This window comes from Scyliorhinus torazame, chromosome 14, assembly GCF_047496885.1.
Source record: "Scyliorhinus torazame isolate Kashiwa2021f chromosome 14, sScyTor2.1, whole genome shotgun sequence".
Taxonomy (NCBI): domain Eukaryota; kingdom Metazoa; phylum Chordata; class Chondrichthyes; order Carcharhiniformes; family Scyliorhinidae; genus Scyliorhinus; species Scyliorhinus torazame.
In genome coordinates, this window is record NC_092720.1 from 74,846,261 (window position 1) to 74,865,140 (window position 18,880).

The 18,880-nt window shown below is 40.7% G+C and overlaps 1 protein-coding gene across 4 annotated transcripts in view; it reads left to right on the top strand.

Moving 5' to 3' along the window:
• tbl1xr1a (TBL1X/Y related 1a) overlaps nt 1-18,880 on the top strand; it is a 304,123-nt gene that overhangs the window by 150,531 nt on the left and 134,712 nt on the right. For all 4 annotated transcript variants that reach the window (XM_072474367.1, XM_072474366.1, XM_072474365.1 and 1 more), the window contains one exon: nt 7,230-7,308. The gene's annotated coding sequence lies outside the window, so the exon portion shown is untranslated. The remainder of the gene's footprint in view (nt 1-7,229; nt 7,309-18,880) is intronic.

An 18,880-nucleotide genomic window follows, 5' to 3' on the forward strand; every position in this document is an offset into this window, starting at 1 on the left:
GGTGGAGGATAGGTGTGCGAGGTGCTCGAGAAGCCCAGCGAATCATACCCATATGTTTTGGTCATGCCCGACACTACAGGGGTTTTGGATGGGGGTGACAAAGGTGCTTTCAAAAGTAGTAGGGGTCCGGGTCGAACCAAGCTGGGGGTTGGCTATATTTGGGGTTGCACAAGAGCCGGGAGTGCAGGAGGCGAGAGAGGCCGATGTTTTGGCCTTTGCGTCCCTAGTAGCCCGGCGCAGGATATTGCTAATGTGGAAAGAAGCCACGCCCCCGGGGGTGGATTCCTGGATAAATGACATGGCGGGGTTTATAAAGCTAGAGTGGATTAAGTTCGTCCTGAGGGGGTCGGCTCAAGGGTTCACCAGGCGGTGGCAACCGTTCGTCGAATACCTCGCAGAAAGATAGATGGAATGGAAAAAAGAAGGCAGCAGCAGCAGCCCAGGATCGGGGGGTGGGGGGGGGGGGGGGGTAGGAGAAACCAGAAGGACTCTCAGGGTTGTTAATATATACTGTATAATATGTATAGGTCGTTGCTACAGATAATTATATATTGGACTGTTAAATTATATTTTTGGAGAGTGTTACTTGTGACAAGGCAGTTGCCAATTAGGGTTAGTTTTCATTTTTGTGATTTATTATTGATTCATTTTTTGTTTATAAAATAGGTCATTGTTATTTGTGTTGTTATAATATTGTGTAAAGGATGCACAATGTACTGTGTTGGTTGACCAAAAATTTTCAATAAAATATTTACAAAAAAAAAAGGAAATGCATGGTGTCAGCATGGCTTCGTCAAGGGGTGGTCATGCCTGACAAATCTGTTGGAATTCTTTTGAGGAGGTAACGAGGAAGTTAGACCGACAGAGCCAGTGCATGTGATCTATTTGGATTTGTAGAAGGCCTTTGACAAGGTGCTGTACAGGAGACTGCTAAATATGATAAGAGCCCATGGTGTTAGAGGCAAGGTATTGGCATGGATAGAGGATTGGCTGACTGGCAGAAGGCAGAGAGTGAGATAAAGGGGTCTTTTTCAGGATGGCAGCTGGCAGCTATTGGTTTTCCGCAGGGGTAAGTGTTGGGACCACTATTCACGATGTACATTAACAATCTGGAAGAAGGAACTGAGGGCATTGTTGCTAAGTTTGCAGATGATAAGATATGTAGAGTGACAGGAAGTGTTGGGGAAGCGGGGTGGCTGCAGAAGGACTTGGACAGGCTAGGAGGGTGGACAAAGAAGTGGCAGATGGAATACAATGTGGAAAAGCGAGAGGTTATGCATCTAGGTAAGAAGAATGGAGGCATAGACTCTTTTTTTCTAAATGGGGGAAAGGCTTTGGTAATCTGAAGCACAAAAGGGACTTTAGTCCCAGTTCAGGCTTCTCTTAAGGTTAACATGCAGGTTCAGTTGGCAGTTAGGAAGTCAAATACAATGTTAGCATTCATTTTGAGAGGGCTAGAGTACAAGCCCGAGAGTACTGAGTGCTGAGGCAGCATAAGGCTCTGGTTAGATCCCATTTGGAGTATTGTGAGCTGTTTTGGGCCCTGTATCTAAGGAAGGATGTGCTGGCCTTGCAAAGGATCCAAAGGAGGTTCACAAGAATGATCCTGGGAATGAAAGGCTTGTCATATGAGGAGCGGTTGTGGACATTGGGTCAGTACTTGATGGAGTTCAGAAGAGTGAGGGGGGGGATCTCATTGAAACTTTGTGAGGTCTGGATAGAATGAGAGTGGACGTGGAGAAGATGTTACCACGAAGTAGAAGCGACTAGAACCTGAGGGTACATCCTCCGATGAAAGGACGATTTTTAAAAACGGGAGATGGGGAGGAATTTCTTCAGCCAGAGGGTGAATCTGTAGAACTCATTGGCACAGAAGGCTGTGGAGGCCAGAATCACAGTGTCTTTACGACAGAAATAGATAGGTTTGTGATTAATGAGGGGATCAGGGGTTACAGAGAGAAGGCAGGAGAATGGGGATGAGAAACATATCGGCCATGATCGAATGGCGGGGCAGACTTGTTGGGCCAAATATATTTTATAGTCTTATGTTTAGGAGCACAAAAACTAACTATTTATAGTTCAGTATTTGCTCATTAAATATTATCACAATATTTATATCTACTTAGATCAATTTCTTTGCTCATAAAATCCTCCAGTTCCTTCTGTGCAATTTTCTGGTGGACTTGTAACTAGTTCATTGCTCTATTACTGTCCGAGCAGTACCTTTGCTTTCCCGATTATTTGTAGGTCAAAGGGTTTTCTTAGAGAATAAACTTGTCAATAATACTGGCATGCAGCTTTCATTCTTCTCCAATTTCTCTTTCACTCGGCGAAGTTGCTGTCCATCCAAAATTACAATTTACGATTACGAAACACTGTGATGATTTATAATACTTTGCTCTTGGGAAGCAGTGCAGGAATCTTGGCTAGCCAACAGAACGAGGCTGAAGAGTTTGGATTAGTAATGATACAAAGAGGAAGAAAAAGCTATGGATTTTGTAGTAATTCAACTCGTTCCGCAAGCATCCAACTACATTTTGAACCAAAGTCTTTGAATGCACTACTTTACCATATCGATTATTTTAAATTTTATTGTTTCGTGTAGGCACAAACATATTTTTGAACTTGATACTCTTATTTAAATTTGTGAAATAGTAACTGCATCTTGTAGTGCTAAAATGTAATTCTTTAAAGTCACAAAGGAATTTATTTTGGAGAGAATATCAGATTCTGTATGGAACTGGAGTGCAATTTAGTTCTATCTAGACTGGTAGTAACAGTAAATCTAGTAAACAGTAAATCCAAAAAACAGTAAAACAGTAAAGTATGATTTGGCTATTATAAGACAGTTCATTTTTGAAGATTATTTTCAGTTTGATTCCGGTTGCAGGTTTTTCTGGGTTTAACACTTTTGTATATAATTTTGAATTTGAGCAGAATTTTCTCTTTCAAAAGTTGTCTAACACTGTTTACAATGTTATGTACCTGGTAACCCATTTTATTGTTATTGTGGACATATCTGGATTTACATTCCGCTGAATTAACTTCAAATTCACTTTTAATCCTTTTCCAGTAATCTTATAATTGCGTATCAAATCAGCTTAGACTTTAGATGTGTGACAATTTTGAAGTGTGCCAGCAGCATCCTTTTATAATTTTTTTGGTAACTTTCTCGAATTGAAATAAGTACTCAAGTCCTAATAATTCCAAAATGTAAGCACTGTTATATATTGTGATGCAATGGCCTGAAATTGGGAATAACATTTAAAAGTCAACTTTGCGAAAACCCAAGGTGTGTGCGTTTATATGGTTAGATATAAGCAAGAGATCTACTACATTTCATTGGGAACTCATTGTTAAGCTGGGCTCCTGGTTAGATGTCATACCAAAGGGCTGCCATCTTTGCTATGATAGGCACTAAAAACCACAGTGCAAAAGTGGCAGTAAAATGCAAGCCGAAGTGACTATTATGTACAATTTTCAAATCTTTGATATCTGGAGAATTGGAAGAGTTGTTTTATTCACTGCACAGTTATCTGGAGCAATTTGCTGATGGGGCCCATAGATGATCGTGTGCGTTTCAAAGTGGTAGGTGTTATCAGGCTAGGAAAAAGAATAGAAAGAAAAAATATTTTTGCAGTATAGAAAAGTTTCTTTGGCTAATGAGGAATAAAAAATATTTTCAATTTCATACCAGTTGATTTCTTGTGGTATTGTAAGTGATATGTCATGACTAAATGTCATCGTCTGGAGGTTAGCGAGTCGGTGGTTACTGATCAGTGCAGGCATATTTTAACATATCCCTTCCAGTTTCCTATCTCCATTTATATAATAGAAGTGATCTATTATGATGACACTGCAGTCTTCACTGGTGGGAGGATGTATTTACTGTGGGTCAAGTTTACACCAGCAATTTCCATTATAAACATGGGGGTTTATGGAAAGAGAAGTGCACGTTGAAGGTAATTTTTTTTATACCAGTTGATCTGCAGCATCAATGCACATGGCAAGGCACATAAATATCTCCATCTCAGCTGGTTTTACCCTCTTCTACTTTTCTTGTTGAATGTTTGTCTCTATCTCTCTTCTTTCTGTGTACATGGGTGGTGCAGCAGCCGAAGGAATCCTTGGCAACTACCTTCCCATTCCATTCCCCAACTGCTCATATTTCACGTGACCCTTTTTCACACGTCCCTGTCCTTCCATCATTGCCGTGCATATTCTTCTTCCCACAGCACCCTTATCTCATCAGTGCAGCTAACTTCCCAATTGCATAACTGCACCTTGCTTTCCACCTTGCCTTATTATCACTCACTTGAACCAGAACCTGTCACCTGCTCCGAAGACACTCATTCACCTGTCCCATGTAATATTGCATGAAGGTGCAATCTTTCTTCCATTCCCACATGAATACTCCCACTATTGTTCACATGCTTCTTTTTTTAAAGCAAAACTATGAATTTCATAAATTAAGTTTCTGCCCAATTTAAAAAAAACACAAGAGCTTGGCGGGAAATAGTTCTCCATAGTACCGCCTTAACCAATCTGATTTTGACATGCCAATCGATCACCCTTTTCTCATGTAGTATGAATTGAAATTTGGCATTTTTGTGACAGTCCTGATGAGTGTATGCTGGGAAGCTTTGACAGCAAGTCTTTTTGTAAGCAGTATTAGAAAAAAAAAAACAATTTTGGGGGTTAAAAAAAGAGTCAATAATCTTGCATGGACAGTGTTACGAAATACCCTGGGAAATTTGGTTCATTGCACATTTTCAAATTGCACAATCTAAATTCCACCCATAGTGTCATGACGTTTGGCAAACGTTCTCCAAACCTCGGCTTTGGGAGAAGTTAATGGATTAAAGAAAAGCATCATTATGAAGGCATTAAAGGGCAATTCGATGGATAAATTCAATAAAGTGACTATTGCCACCCACTTGAAGGCTAGGTGGGACTTGTCATTTTAATTTAGTTTCCAAACTCTCCAGTGCCCCAGTAGAATTATTTCACCAACCAAATGTAAAAATAAATTTCCATTCATTATTTTCTGGCCTGATTGACTGGGAATTGGTCACTTGTTTCCAATCTGGTTAAGACTTGCGGTATCACTATAAAATTTAATCTTAATCTTGTTATTGTAAGACAACTACGTATTTAATTTTGTAATTTGAAATGGTACAACTTTCAGTTACCGAGCGGAAAAATGGCAGTGGAATTTATTTTTCAAAAAGCATCTCAAGAGAATCCAGTGGCCAGATTTCAGAATTAGTCATGTTGTACCCTGGTGTTTCCATTGTAAATGTAGAACTGTACAATGGCAAAAGCGAAGTGTGACAAAACAATATCAGGAAGTGGTAGGTCAAATTATATGCAAATGTATGATCTTTAATATAAATGTAGTTTTCAACTGAATAAAAAGAGATATTGAATTGAATATTTAAGTTGGTTTCAGAGTGTAACAGTGATCTGCATGCACGATGTTGTGTTACGTGTAGTTTTTATCAACAATAAGGACGTTGCTGTCAAATTTCATCGGCATCAGATATTTAAAACAGCCTGCAGAATGGGTTTCTACTCTTTGAGATAAAAATATTTTTATCTCAAAAGTTATGGTCAAAACTTTCCTGTGGGTAATAGAATCTCCTGTTGGCTGATGGAAGCCTTGACATGTGTGCTATACTCTCCTGCAATATCTTAACTTCCAGAAATGCTATTGCCATGTTTCTCCCTCATCTATTTGAGTTAGGTACTTATCTATTCATTTATGCCTCTACCTTTTATATTAGTTCAGACCATTGTCTGTTTGAATTGATAAGACACATATATGTGATGAATGTAGGAAATTGTTATGTATTGCATTTTATATTTGTTGCAATAATGTTAGTAAAAATAAAAAGCCTGGGATCTAATACATACAGGCAGTTTGTCTGCTAAAGCTGCAATTAAGGGGTCATAAAGGTGAGGTAATCATTGATTTTAGCTATTTACTTGTTTATGGAGAGCTGGCTAATGGAATGTTGTTTTGGAGGATCCCTGGGCTGTAGGTCAATTGAGGGACTGTTTTTAGTCCTATCTAAGCAAGTCACGGGACATCTTCGTGGGAGGAGACCCAATAATAGATTATGATGTAATTAATGGGTGGAGCCCAATCTGACTGTAGTATTGCAGTCTGCCATAGGATTTTATGTTGAACAGAAGTGTCTGACAAGATGGCCCATGTGCTGGCTTGGGAAAGTTTTCTCTCCGGAGTCTTCATAGAGAAAGTAAGTAAACCTGGTTGCTAACTAATGACCAGCATGGAACATAGGGTATGGGAATGATTGTTTCCCCATGCTCCTTGGGGAGTGCGAGCTCCCCCGTTAGGGGAGGGGTAGCTTATCCGTCCGTACCTGTATAAAAGGTTGCTCAGTGTGGAACCGACCATTGAGAGAGAGAGTACCTGGTGAGGTTTAACTGTGCCTCAGGTTTATACTGTTGTTCCAATAAATGTCTTTATTTAAACTCGCTGTGGACCCCGAGCCCTATTAAACTAACTTTATAAGTGGTCTCTGAAACTCTGTTTGTTTGTTTAATTGGAATGTGTATAATTACAGGTGTAGGTTGTAAGTTCAAGTTTTCCCCCTTTTATTTAAGAACTGTTTGAACTGTTAACTGTAAAGCTGTTACTTTGTTGCTAATGTGATTGCATCTGTGTTTAAATTAAAGTTTGTTTTAACATAATATTTTTTATTAGTCCTGTGGTGAATCATTCTTTCCTCCCAATTATTGCAAATTGTTGGGACTCATCCAGCATCCTATAACACAGAGAATTTACTGAGCCTTCCAATCCTTATTTTAAGCTTGAAAATATATGAGCAAAAGTAGAATAACTTGCTTTAATTTGTATATTTTAATTAGAATAAAATCATTTTCCACCCTTTAAAGGGTGTATTTTGTATCGCTGCTAAAACGTGGACAGTATATATATTTTGTATGCTGCTGTATACCGATTGCCATGAAGCGTGACATTTACAGTTTATATCTACAAAGGGTTAGAGGCAGTTTTTTTTCCTTTCCCCTATTTTCAATTTCCCCCCATCGTCAAGATGCTGGCTCTTTTTTCTAAGCACTGGGAGTACTGTGTAAACAATTCCCTGTGGCCAAAATTTGTTCCATTGTACTGTCCAGTATTAAACAGTAGGAGTTATTTTAGAACGTCATATTTATTAAATTATCTTCTCTTTATACAGGTGCTGCAGAATTGTTAAGTACCGACATCATTCCATCCTTTGCTGGACCTGGGTTTTGCACCGTCATTGTTTGAAGCTAGTAAGTTTGCATTTTTGTATTATTTTCTTCCAATATCTACTGCAGCAGTGCACCACAGAGCGATCTTTGAGAATACGTGTGCCAATGTAAAAGTCCTTGTACTTTCATGGTTTTAAATCAGCAGCTGGTGGTTTGCTGACCCAAAATTCACAGGTGTGTGTGTTGAATAATGCCTACATTAAACTAATCAATTAAAATCTAAAGAAGGGGCCCTGTGTGTCTTTGCTGTCTTCATTTTTAGCCTTGTATTTTTGTTTAGGATTGTACATAAAAAATGTAATAAAGCAGAAAATAATTTTGTGTTATTAAATAGCCAATGAAACCTCATAAGGAATATGTCCTAAATATTGCATTTTTCTAATACAACCACTAACCAACCACCTCTCTTGGTGCTAGAGGCTTGAGCATTCAAATAAGTAATAAGGAGCAGTTACTTCAATACCTATAGAATAACAACTTTGACTTTTCACATCTGATTAAATGTTTTGCTGAATGGGTTTATTTGTTAATTGTTGGCCAACAGATAAAGCCTCAAGTACCTTTTTAGTATGTTGTGCCCTAGTTTTCAATAACTATTGCTTTCAAAAGTATAGCAACACTGGGGAAAATGAAACCATTAATGCTTTCTTGTCAGAAGCTAAGTATAAAAATAAACCAGTATGAAACATAAAGAAATTCTGTAGGTGGTTATTGACTGAGGTTTTTGAAGACTGTTATAATCTCTGTAGAGACCACTAACTTGAAAACAATTTTTTTGGGGGATTCCCAGTTATTAACTGAAAGATAAAAGCAAATTATTGCCGATGCTGGAATCAGAAACAATCTCAGCAGGATAATCTCAGCAGGGTTGACAGCATCTGTGGGGAGAAAGAAGGGAGCTGGCATTTTGAGTAAGGATGACTCTCTGTCAAAGCTTTAATGAAGTGTCATCCATACTCAACATTAGCTCCGTTCTTTCCCCACAGATGCTGTCAGACCTGCTGAGCTTATTCAGCATTATCTGTTTTTGTATGAACTGAACAAATTGCACAAGATTTTACATTTTACACAACTTTTACTATACAGGAATTGAGCAAAGCAAGTACTACTAATGATCTTTAGCTTCTTCATCAATGACCTTCTCTCCATTGTAAAGGCAGAAGTGGGGATGTTTGCTGATAATTGCACAGTTTGATTTGTGATTCCTCAAATAGTGAACGTAGGAAATAGGAGCAAGTTAAGCAATCCAACCCCTTGAGTCTGAGGCAATTCGTATCCATTGGCAGCAAAACATGGACAACATTCAGGCTTGACCTGATAAGTTGTAAGTAACATTTGTGCCACATAAGTGGTAGACGATCACCATCTCCATCTAGCCATCTTCCCATGACGTTCAATGAAATTACCATGACAGGATCCCTTGTTATCAACATCCAGGGGGTTACCATTCGCCAGAAACGTAACTGACCAGCCATATACAAGAACAGGCTTGGAATCCTGCAGCAGGTAACTCTCCTCCTGATCCCGCCCAAAGCCTAATTTTTGAAAAACTATCGTTTTTTCAAAATAATTTTTATTGTCACGAATAGGCTTACACTAACACTACAATGAAGTTACTGTGAAACGCCCCTAGTCGCCACATTCCGGCGCCTGTTCGGGTACAGGGAGGGAGAATTCAGAATGTCCAAATTACCTAACAGCACGTCTTTCGGGACTTTGGGATTTAAAAAAAATAAATTTAGAGTACCCAATTCATTTTTTCCAATTAAGGGGCAATTTAACATGGCTAATCCACCTACTCTGCACATCTTTGGGTTGTGGGGGTGAAACCCACGCAAACACAGGAAGAATGTGCAAACTTCTCACAGACAGTGACCCAGAGCCGGGATCAAACCTGGACCTCGGCACCGTGAGGCAGCAGTGTTAACCACTGTGCTGCCCCTAACGTCTTTCGGGACTTGTGGGAGGAAACCATGGCACCCGGAGTAAACCAACGCAGACCAGGGAGAACGTGCAGACTCTGCACAGACAGTGACCCAAGCGGGAATCGAACCTGGGACTACAAGGCACAAATCAGGATTGTGATGGATAACTCTCTTTTTGCCTGGATGAGTGCAGCTCCAACAATGCTCAAAGCTCAACACCATCCTGGAGAGAGCAGCCTGCTTGATTGGCACCCCCTCCATTACCTTAAACATGCACATCCTCCCCAAATGGTGCACAGTGACAGCAGCGTGTACCATCTGCCGCAACGTGTGCCTCCTTCAGCAGCATCTTCCAAACATGTGACCTCTTGCACCTAGCAGGACTGCATGGGAACACCACCTGCAAGTTCCCCTTCAAGGCACACACCATCCTGACTTGGAACGATATTGCTGTTCCTTCACTGGTGCTGTGTCAAAATCCTGGAACTCCCAAACAGCAATGTGAGGGTACCAGCACCATGTGACCTGCAGCAGTTCAAGGTGGTGCCACCATTTCAAGGGTAATCATGGATGTGCAACAAATGCTGTCTTAGCCAGCAATGCCCACATCAAGTGGAAGAATCTAAAAAAATCTGTATTGTATTCAGGAAATCATAAGCAAGTGTAGATTTCAGGGCCGAGATTCTCCAAGCCCGCGCCGGATCGGAGGATCGCCGGGACGGGGGGAATCCCACCAAGCCGCTGCGACGTCGGGCTGCAGACCGGAGAATCGGTGGCAATCACACCCGCGTGGTCTGCCGAGTCCCGCTAGCATGGCTACCACCCGGCGAGACCTCGGCGTTCTGGCTGCGTGGGCCGACCTGGTGGGGGCGGGGCGGGGGGGATCCGACTCCCTCCCTCACTCCACGGTAGCCAGGCCCGCGATCGGGGGCTACTGATCGGCGGGCGCGCTTATTCCCGGGGGGGGGGCTGTGTTGCTCCGTGCCGGGCCCCTGTAGGGCTCCGCCATGTTACGCGGCAACCACACACATGCGTCGCCGTCGAGATGGCCGTTGCGCGCATGCGCGGACCCACGCACAGGGCCGGCTTTCTGTGCTGGAGCAGCACACAGCACTCCGGCGCTGTTATAGCCCCCTAAAAAACAGAGAATTGCTGGGTCAGGAGGCCCATTTACGCCGGCGTCAACACTTGGCTGGGATTTCAGAGAATCCCGGCCCAGATGTCTGGGGAAGAGATCTACTTCAGACTTAATTTTAAAGCTACTTTCCTATTTTTAAAATAATGCTTTAATTTAATATTTATTAAATAACAACTGTAATTTATGCTGCAGAGACCGACAATTAGGGGGACCCAGTGTGTTTCTAGGTAGTATAGGTTGAAGAGCTAAGAATAGACTTGACAATGTCTCTATTGGCAAAAGGATGCAATTACAATGCAGCAAGTTTACATAGAATGTTTTAATTTTAAACAGGGACATTTATCACAAAAGCAAGATTTTGTAAACCGGACCCATGTGCATAAATTCAATTGTTTTTTTGTACAGATAGCCAGAGAGCTTTGAACTTGGGTATATATTTCTTGATTGTTGGTGATCTTTTCCATTGTGATAATAACTGTACAACAGCAATATCATTGTTGGAGTACTAAATGTGGAGAGTACAAAACCATTATTTTTGGAGTATCTTGAATCTTGGGAGTTTCTGGGCCCCACATGGCACACTTGTACTCGGTTTAACAGTTGCAAGTGCTATGCCAGACAGCCTAGTGCAAAGTACTTAATTTACTGCAGTGTAATGAAGTGATTAGTCAGAAGTTAATGTAACGATGAGAAATTAAACAATAACTCTTGATGCTATATCCTGGTGGAAAAACAAAAATCATGTCAAATTCCCAAAATTGGAGGATGTCACCACAACTTGTGTTAATAGCAATGCGCTTACCAGCTGCATCTGCCATGATTTGGGAGTAACATTTGCAAGATCGACATTTGTCTTTTAGCTGTGATATTTGCACTGAAGGATGCATAGCCTGCCCATTGAGCATTTCCATTCACTCCAAAATAGGAAATCACCATCAAACTATCATTCAATCTAAAAGTTGTTGCCAAATGTATTTGTATGGTTTTTCATAACAGAAAATAGAAGCAGAAGAAATAAAACAATATTTGCTTTTTTTTCAAAGCTGTGAAAAATAATGCTGTGAAAAATAATGCTTGATTTGAAACATCTCAGATTTTGGTTCACAACATATGTGCTGCTTTTCTCCCTTGATCTTGTATCACTATTGCAAGGGAAAGCAAATGCTGAAGCATGGAAATTGCAGGTTAGCTGGCTGGCAGTATCTCATCAAATCAAATCTTTTGCAATAGGCAGAAGATCCTGTTACCATTTTATCATTCATATAAATCTTAAACTTCCGGTTTGTTGCTAGATTAGCTTTGACACGAGTTGCATATCAAGTAGCTTGGCTGCCCTCAATGGATATCTTAACAACAATGCAGTAATGTAAGGATTATCTCAAAAGTATGAGCGAAGTGCAGATTTAATTAGTTTGTGTGTATACATTTAACAGCACTGTAGGAATCTGGCTGGCTGTTTCTTCCTAAAATCCTGGCTTTCATATATATTTCATATATAAGACAGATTTTCATATAATCTTTCTTCCCTAACCAAAAGATTCCTTTTCAGAATAGAGTCAAGTGTTGCATTTGAAATTCATAATATTTTGTAATTTCTAAAATTTAATGTGAAAATATTTAATTGCGATTACATAAGCTTTGAAGCAAGGACTGTCTCTACTTGTGTGATGCTGAGCAAGGCCAAATCTCACTCGCCTACCACCCCCTCTTAAGCCCAACCCCCACCCCACAGTAGTTGGCCAGCAGCTGCAAGCATTGCACGTAAGCATGACATTGCTCCACAATTATTATTATTGCAGAACTTAGTAGCATGGGCAAGTCTTGTTACTGTGATTACAAAACTAAACCACTCAAAATAGGTAGTAGCATATTACACCAGGGTTAAGGAATATTGAATACAGGAATAAGCCATGTACAATGTTGACTGCAGCACATTAGGCTTGACATACTCTAGAGGTTTGATATGGAACAACTATGAAATGTTTCAACATGCCCAGAAAATACCATACATAATTACTGCACTTGAACCTTTATCAAATGTATGTGCTTGAGATTGGTAGCAAACAGTGCGATTAGAATAATTATAATCACCTAAGCAATGGTCTGCTTCTAAAGGTCATTTGGTCTGAAAGGCCACACAATAGCTGTTGGCTAAGATTGCTCAAAAGGCAAAGGAAATGTCTTGAATGAATATATAATGCTCCCTGGCTTTATTGAATACATTGCTCATGCATGTACACTTAGTGCCTTTGCTAATGAAAGTGGATGTAAGCGTAGTGGTGGAATATAAAATTAACTTCGGCCAATAACTACCCCTTTCTATCTTTATTTCGCATCAATCTTGCAAACACTTTGTACTTTACAGCACATAAGAGCTAGAGTAGACCATTTGATTTAATCCTGGTTGTGAGCAGCACGGTAGCACAAGTGGATAGCACTGTGGCTTCACACCGCTAGGATCCCAGGTTCGATTCTCCTCACTGTCTGTGAGGAGTCTGCACGTTCTCCCTGTGTCTGCGTGGGTTTCCTTTGGGTGCTCCGGTTTCCTCCCACAGTCCAAACACTGCAGGTTAGGTGGATTGGCCATGCTAAATTGCCCTTAGTATCCAAAACAGTTAGGAGAGGTTATTGGGTTGCGGGGATAGGGTGGAAGTGAGGGCTTAAGTGGGTTGGTGCAGACTCAATGGGCCGAATGACCTCGTTCTGCACTGTATGTATGTTCTATATTCTGTGTACTTCATTTACTGACCATGCTCTATATCTCTTCATCTCCTTGCCAACAAAAATCTGTCGATTTCAATTTTGAATCTTCCAAATGACCTAACCAGAATAGGTATTTCAAGGAGAGGTATCCATTACCCATTCTGTGAGTGCTTAGTTTTAATTTTAATAGTAAGCCCTTTTGAATGATGGTTATTTAAATACATTACATCATTATTGTTTTCACAATCAGCATGTGACAATGCAGTGACCCAAACATATAATCCTTCAATATATAGCACATCTGTGCAGAAAATTTATAAGGCTCTTCAAAGGAGGAATTATCACTGAGCAGTAGCCAGGAGTGATTACAGATAACATGGCCAAAATAATCTGCAGGAGGCTCTTCAGAATTGGAGAGTATAGCAAGGTGGAGGCAATTAAGGGTGAAGTTTCAGAAAAAAACACCATGATATCTGATTCTTTGACTGTCCTGCCAGCAAAAAGGTATTGAATGGTTGTTAGGTGGAGTGACCAATTGGTGGCCAGAGATACAAGAGAAGACCGTTGAAATTGGAGAAAATGTTACACTTTTGAGTTGGAGGAATAAATGTAAAACCATAACATTTGTGAGCCATTCGACACTGATGAGATTGTTCAGTTTTTGGTTATGATTTGAGCTGGAAGCTATTATGCTTATTTCAGCTCAGTAAAACATAATCTTTAGAATGGAAGAGTGCAGTGAGTTTATAAGTGGATTTCCTGAGATCACTTTATGGTATAAGTTTAACAATTGTATGTCATCCACAGCAAATTACAAAATATTCTAAGCTCCTCTATTGAAAATTGTTGCACTTTTATCCACATTAGGAATATTTGTACTTACTGCCAATTTTTAAGAGCAAGTAATATGAAGAGATTTAATTTAAAAAAATCAATTTGAATGTTCACTATGTAGAAATTGTGAAATTGTTGTCACTGTGACTAGTTGGCAAACCATTACAGTCTTTTGTGGGAAAAGTGTACCAATTTTGTTAGACATGTGTCCATGTAGAGCTATTGGCAAAAATGCTCAGCTGTTAATCTGTATTTATGTACCACTGTCTTTTATAGAACAATAGAACATTACAGTGCAGTACAGGCCCTTCGGCCCTCGATGTTGCGCCGACCTGTGAAACCAATCTCAAGGTCATCTACACTATTCCATTATCATCCATATGTTTATCCAATGACCATTTAAATGCCCTTAATGTTGGCGAGTCCACTACTGTTGCAGGCAGGGCATTCCACACCCCTACCTCTGACATCTGTCCTATATCTATCTCCCCTCAATTTAAAGCTATGTCCCCTCGTGCCAGCCATCACCATCCGAGGAAAAAGGCTCTCACTGTCCACCATATCTAATCCTCTGATCATCTTGTATGCCTCTATTATGTCACCTCTTAACCTTCTTCTCTCTAACGAAAACAGCCTAAAGTCCCTCAGCCTTTCCCCATAAGATCTTCCCTCCATACCAGGCAATATCCTGATAAATCTCCTCTGCACACTTTCCAATGCTTCCACATCCTTCCTATAATGCGGCGTCCAGAACTGCACGCAATACTCCAAATGCGGCCGCACCAGAGTTTTCTACAGCTGCAACATGACCTCATGGCTCAGGAACTAAATCCCTGTACCAATAAAAGCTAACACAATGTACGCCTTCTTAACAACCCTATCAACCTGGGTGGCAACTTTCAGGGATCTATGTACATGGACACCGAGATCTCTCTGCTCATCCACACTACCAAGAATCTTACCATTAGCACAGTACTCTGTATTCCTGTTACTCCTTCCAAAATGAATCACCTCACACTTTTCTGCATTAAACTCCATTTGCCACCTCTCAGCCCAGCGCTGCAGCTTATCTATGTCCCTCTGTAACTTGCAACATCCTTCTGCACTGTCCACAAGTCCACCGACTTTAGTGTAATCCACAAATTTACTCATCCATCCTTCTACGCCCTCCTCCGGGTCATTTATAAAAGTAACAAACAGCAGTGGCCCCAAAACAGATCCTTGTGGTACACCACTAGTAACTGAACTCCAAGCTGAACATTTCCCATCAACCACTACCCTCTGTCTTCTTACAGCTAGCCAATTTCTGATTGAAACCGCGAAATCACCCTCAATCCGATGCCTCCGTATTTTCTGCAATAGCCTACCATGGGGAACCTTATCAAACGCTTTACTGAAATCCATATACACCACATCAACTGCTTGACCCTCATCTACCTGTTTGGTCACCTTCTCAAAGAACTCGCTCGACCACTTCCTCGCTGCCTGACAGGTACATACTTATCAAGGACACGCAGTAGCTGTTCCTTGAACAAGCTCCACATTGCAATGGTGCCCATCCCCTGCAGTTTCCTTCCCCATCCTATGCATCCTAAGTCTTGCCGAATCAAATTATTCCTTTCTAAATGATTATAAATCCTATCTCTTATAATCCTTTCCAAGACTTTGTCCACAACAGAAGTAAGGCTCACTGGTGTATAGCTACCGGGGTTGTCTCTACTCCCCTTCTTGAACATGGGGACAACATTTGCTATCCTCCAGTCTTCTGGCACTGTTCCTGTAGACAATGCCAACATAAAGATCAAAGCCAAAGGCTCTGCAATCTCCTCCCTAGCTTTCCAGAGAATCCTAGGATAAATCCCATCCAGCCCTGTGTGAATACTGACGAAAAATATTCATTTAGCGCCTCTCCGATCTCCTTGGATTCCACGCACAACTTCCCACTATTGTCCTGACTGGCCCTACTCTTACCCTAGTCATTCTTTTATTCCTGACATACCTATAGAAAGCTTTAGGGTTTTCCTTGATCCTCCCTGCCAAAGACTTCTCGTGTCCCCTCCTGGCTCTTCTTAGCTCTCTCTTTAGGTCCTCCCTGGCTAACTTGTCACTCTCAAGCGCCCTAACTGAACCTTCATGTCTCATCTTTACATAAGCCTCCTTCTTCCTCTTGACAAGTGATTAAACTACTTTAGTAAACCACAGGTCCCTCGCTCGACCACTTCCTCGCTGCCTGACAGGTACATACTTATCAAGGACACGCAGTAGCTGTTCCTTGAACAAGCTCCACATTGCAATGGTGCCCATCCCCTGCAGTTTCCTTCCCCATCCTATGCATCCTAAGTCTTGCCTAATCGCATCATAATTGCCCATCCCCCAACTATAACTCTTGCCCTGCGGTATATACCTATCCCTTTCCATCGCTAAAGTAAACGTAACCGAATTGTTCTTATATTTAAAAAATTTAGATCCCTGAATTTTGGCTGAGTCATTGAAAAGTAAGAAGAAATTAAGTAAATAACTTGGTTCTTTTTCTTTGGAAAGTAAACTGTTTGAATCATATTTATGATGTGCCTTCATTTTGATTTAATGTAAAATGCCCACCATGGTCTTGGCTAGTTGTCAAAGCTTTTCTTCATGACTATATTGAATGTGCCAATCAGGGACCATGTGCTTTCTTTTTTTGGATTGGATTGGATTTGTTTATTGTCACGTGTACCGAGGTACAGTGAAAATTATTTTTCTGCAAGCAGCTCAAACAGATCATTTAGTACATGAAAAGAAAAGAAAATACATAATAGGGCAACACAAGGTCCATAATCTAAATACATAGACACCAGCACACAGGAGTGTAGTATTAATCAGGTCAGTCCATAAGAGGGTCGTTTAGGAGTCTGGTAACAGTGGGGAAGAAGCTGTTTTTGAGTCTGTTCGTGCGTGTTCTCAGACTTTTGTATCCCCTGCCTGATGGAAGAAGTTGGAAGAGTGAGAAAGCTGGGTGGGAGGGGTCTTTGATTATGCTGCCCGCTTTCCCAAGGCAGTGGGAGGTGTAGATAGAGTCAGTGGATGGGAGGCAGGTTTGTGTGATGGACTGGGCTGTGTTCAGCATTCTCTGAAGTTTCTTGCGGTCTTGGGCCGAGCAATTGCCATCCCAGGTTGTGATGCAGCCAGATAGGATGCTATCTATGGCGCATCTGTAAAAGTTGGTAAGAGTCAGTGTGGACATGGGGTTAAAAATTAAACCAAGATTGTAATACTTAGTTACGTTGCATCATATACGCATAAATAATATGAGAACACGACAAAATGCTGGATGAATAAAAGAGCTTTTATTTAACGTTTTATTTCTGCTGGTTTTGTGCTTAGAATTCATACCAACGCTTGTTTGTAATCTGCATCTACGAAGAAGAACCTGAGCTGGAGAACGGGATGTTTTGATTCACTTGATTATATCAAACATTTGCCCTATATTATATAAATTTTCACTCGGTTTTTATGATATTTTTCGATTGGCAAAAAATAAAGTGTTAAGATGTTGCTATGCAAAGTGTGCTATTAAGAAAATGTATGCAATAGTTTTACAATTGTAAAACTGCTACTGATGTTTGAATTATTTCATTTAATCCAGCATCATAACAGCAGCCAAACTTTATATCAGCCCTTTTATCCATGTTATTTTCTAATCTAAAGTTCTCCTCCTGGAGCAATCGTGTGCAACCGGCAATTATGCTTGCTAATATGAATGGGTTTTATGTCCTGTTGAGTGAGGAGTACCTTGCCTGTCTATCTTGTGTAAAATCGCACCTTTATTTTGTATATACACATTGCTTTGCTTTGTGACTTAATTTATGGTATATCAGTTGCTATCAATAGTTTGTGTTCAACAATACATTCTCATGTCGTGTTCTTTGCACCTTTAAGCCCAAAATGGGTGTAATATCTAGACTGTAAAATATTATTTTAAAACTTTAAAAAATAAACAAATTGACAAAATAATTAATGTGGATTTTTTTTCAAGTGCTCTCATTGGAGATATTAAAATGTTTAAAAGGAGGATAAATTGTGGCTTGGGACTATATTAACCTTGCATTTGCTGTCAGTTACTGAGCCCTTTGTAAACTAGGTTTGAAGCTCCACTAAATTAATAGTCCAGGTGGTGTCAAAACATTATAGTGAGAAACTATCTCCTCCAGTCCACATCATTCTGGAAGACCAGCGAATCCTGAAACTACTACAGTAGTTCAGTGTTTTTCACCCCCCCCCCCCCCCCCCCCCCTGCTGAGACTCACTTTTGTCAGCCTTCGCGACACATTTTAATGCGAAGGGGGAGTCTGCTTGGTCTTCACAATTTCACCCCAATTAGTTTCACAGGAGGCGAGGACAATGCACCTATCAGATGCAGACTTCAGCCAGCTCATTTGTGCTATCTTCATCTTTGTGAGAACAGAAAATCCAACCTTCCACTTGTAGGTTGTTCTGAAGGGCAATAACAACAAAACACTTGTTTTACTCAGCACTGGATATTCCTGGGATAATGCTGACAACCTCATGGATTTTTGGCATATTTTTAATGTGCAATCACAGGTGACGTACAGCAGCATAGTCTTTTCATTTGGAGTTAGCTGTAAGTTAACTGACTCGGGGGTCTCAACCTCAATAACTTTTTCACCCATCACTTCTCTTTCAAAATCTGAAACTCCTCCTCTCACTTGCCAGTACTTCTCTCCATATAACACACAGGGGCTTTGCATTCTTATATGTATTGGCGCAATTGACAAAACCATACATCAAGAAAACATCTTAAGACTGCTTTGTTCCCGAGTTAAGTTTCTTCTTTGTAGGCTGTTAACCAGAGGTCCTGAAGCTCTGTACAGAACTTGCACTAGCACTGCTCTGTCCTGCCATTGAGCCTGGTAGCAGGTGCTGGGCACTTCTTCCATGATCGGGACCACTGCGGGAACGCCGCGACCAATCATTCTGCAACCCATCTGCGGGT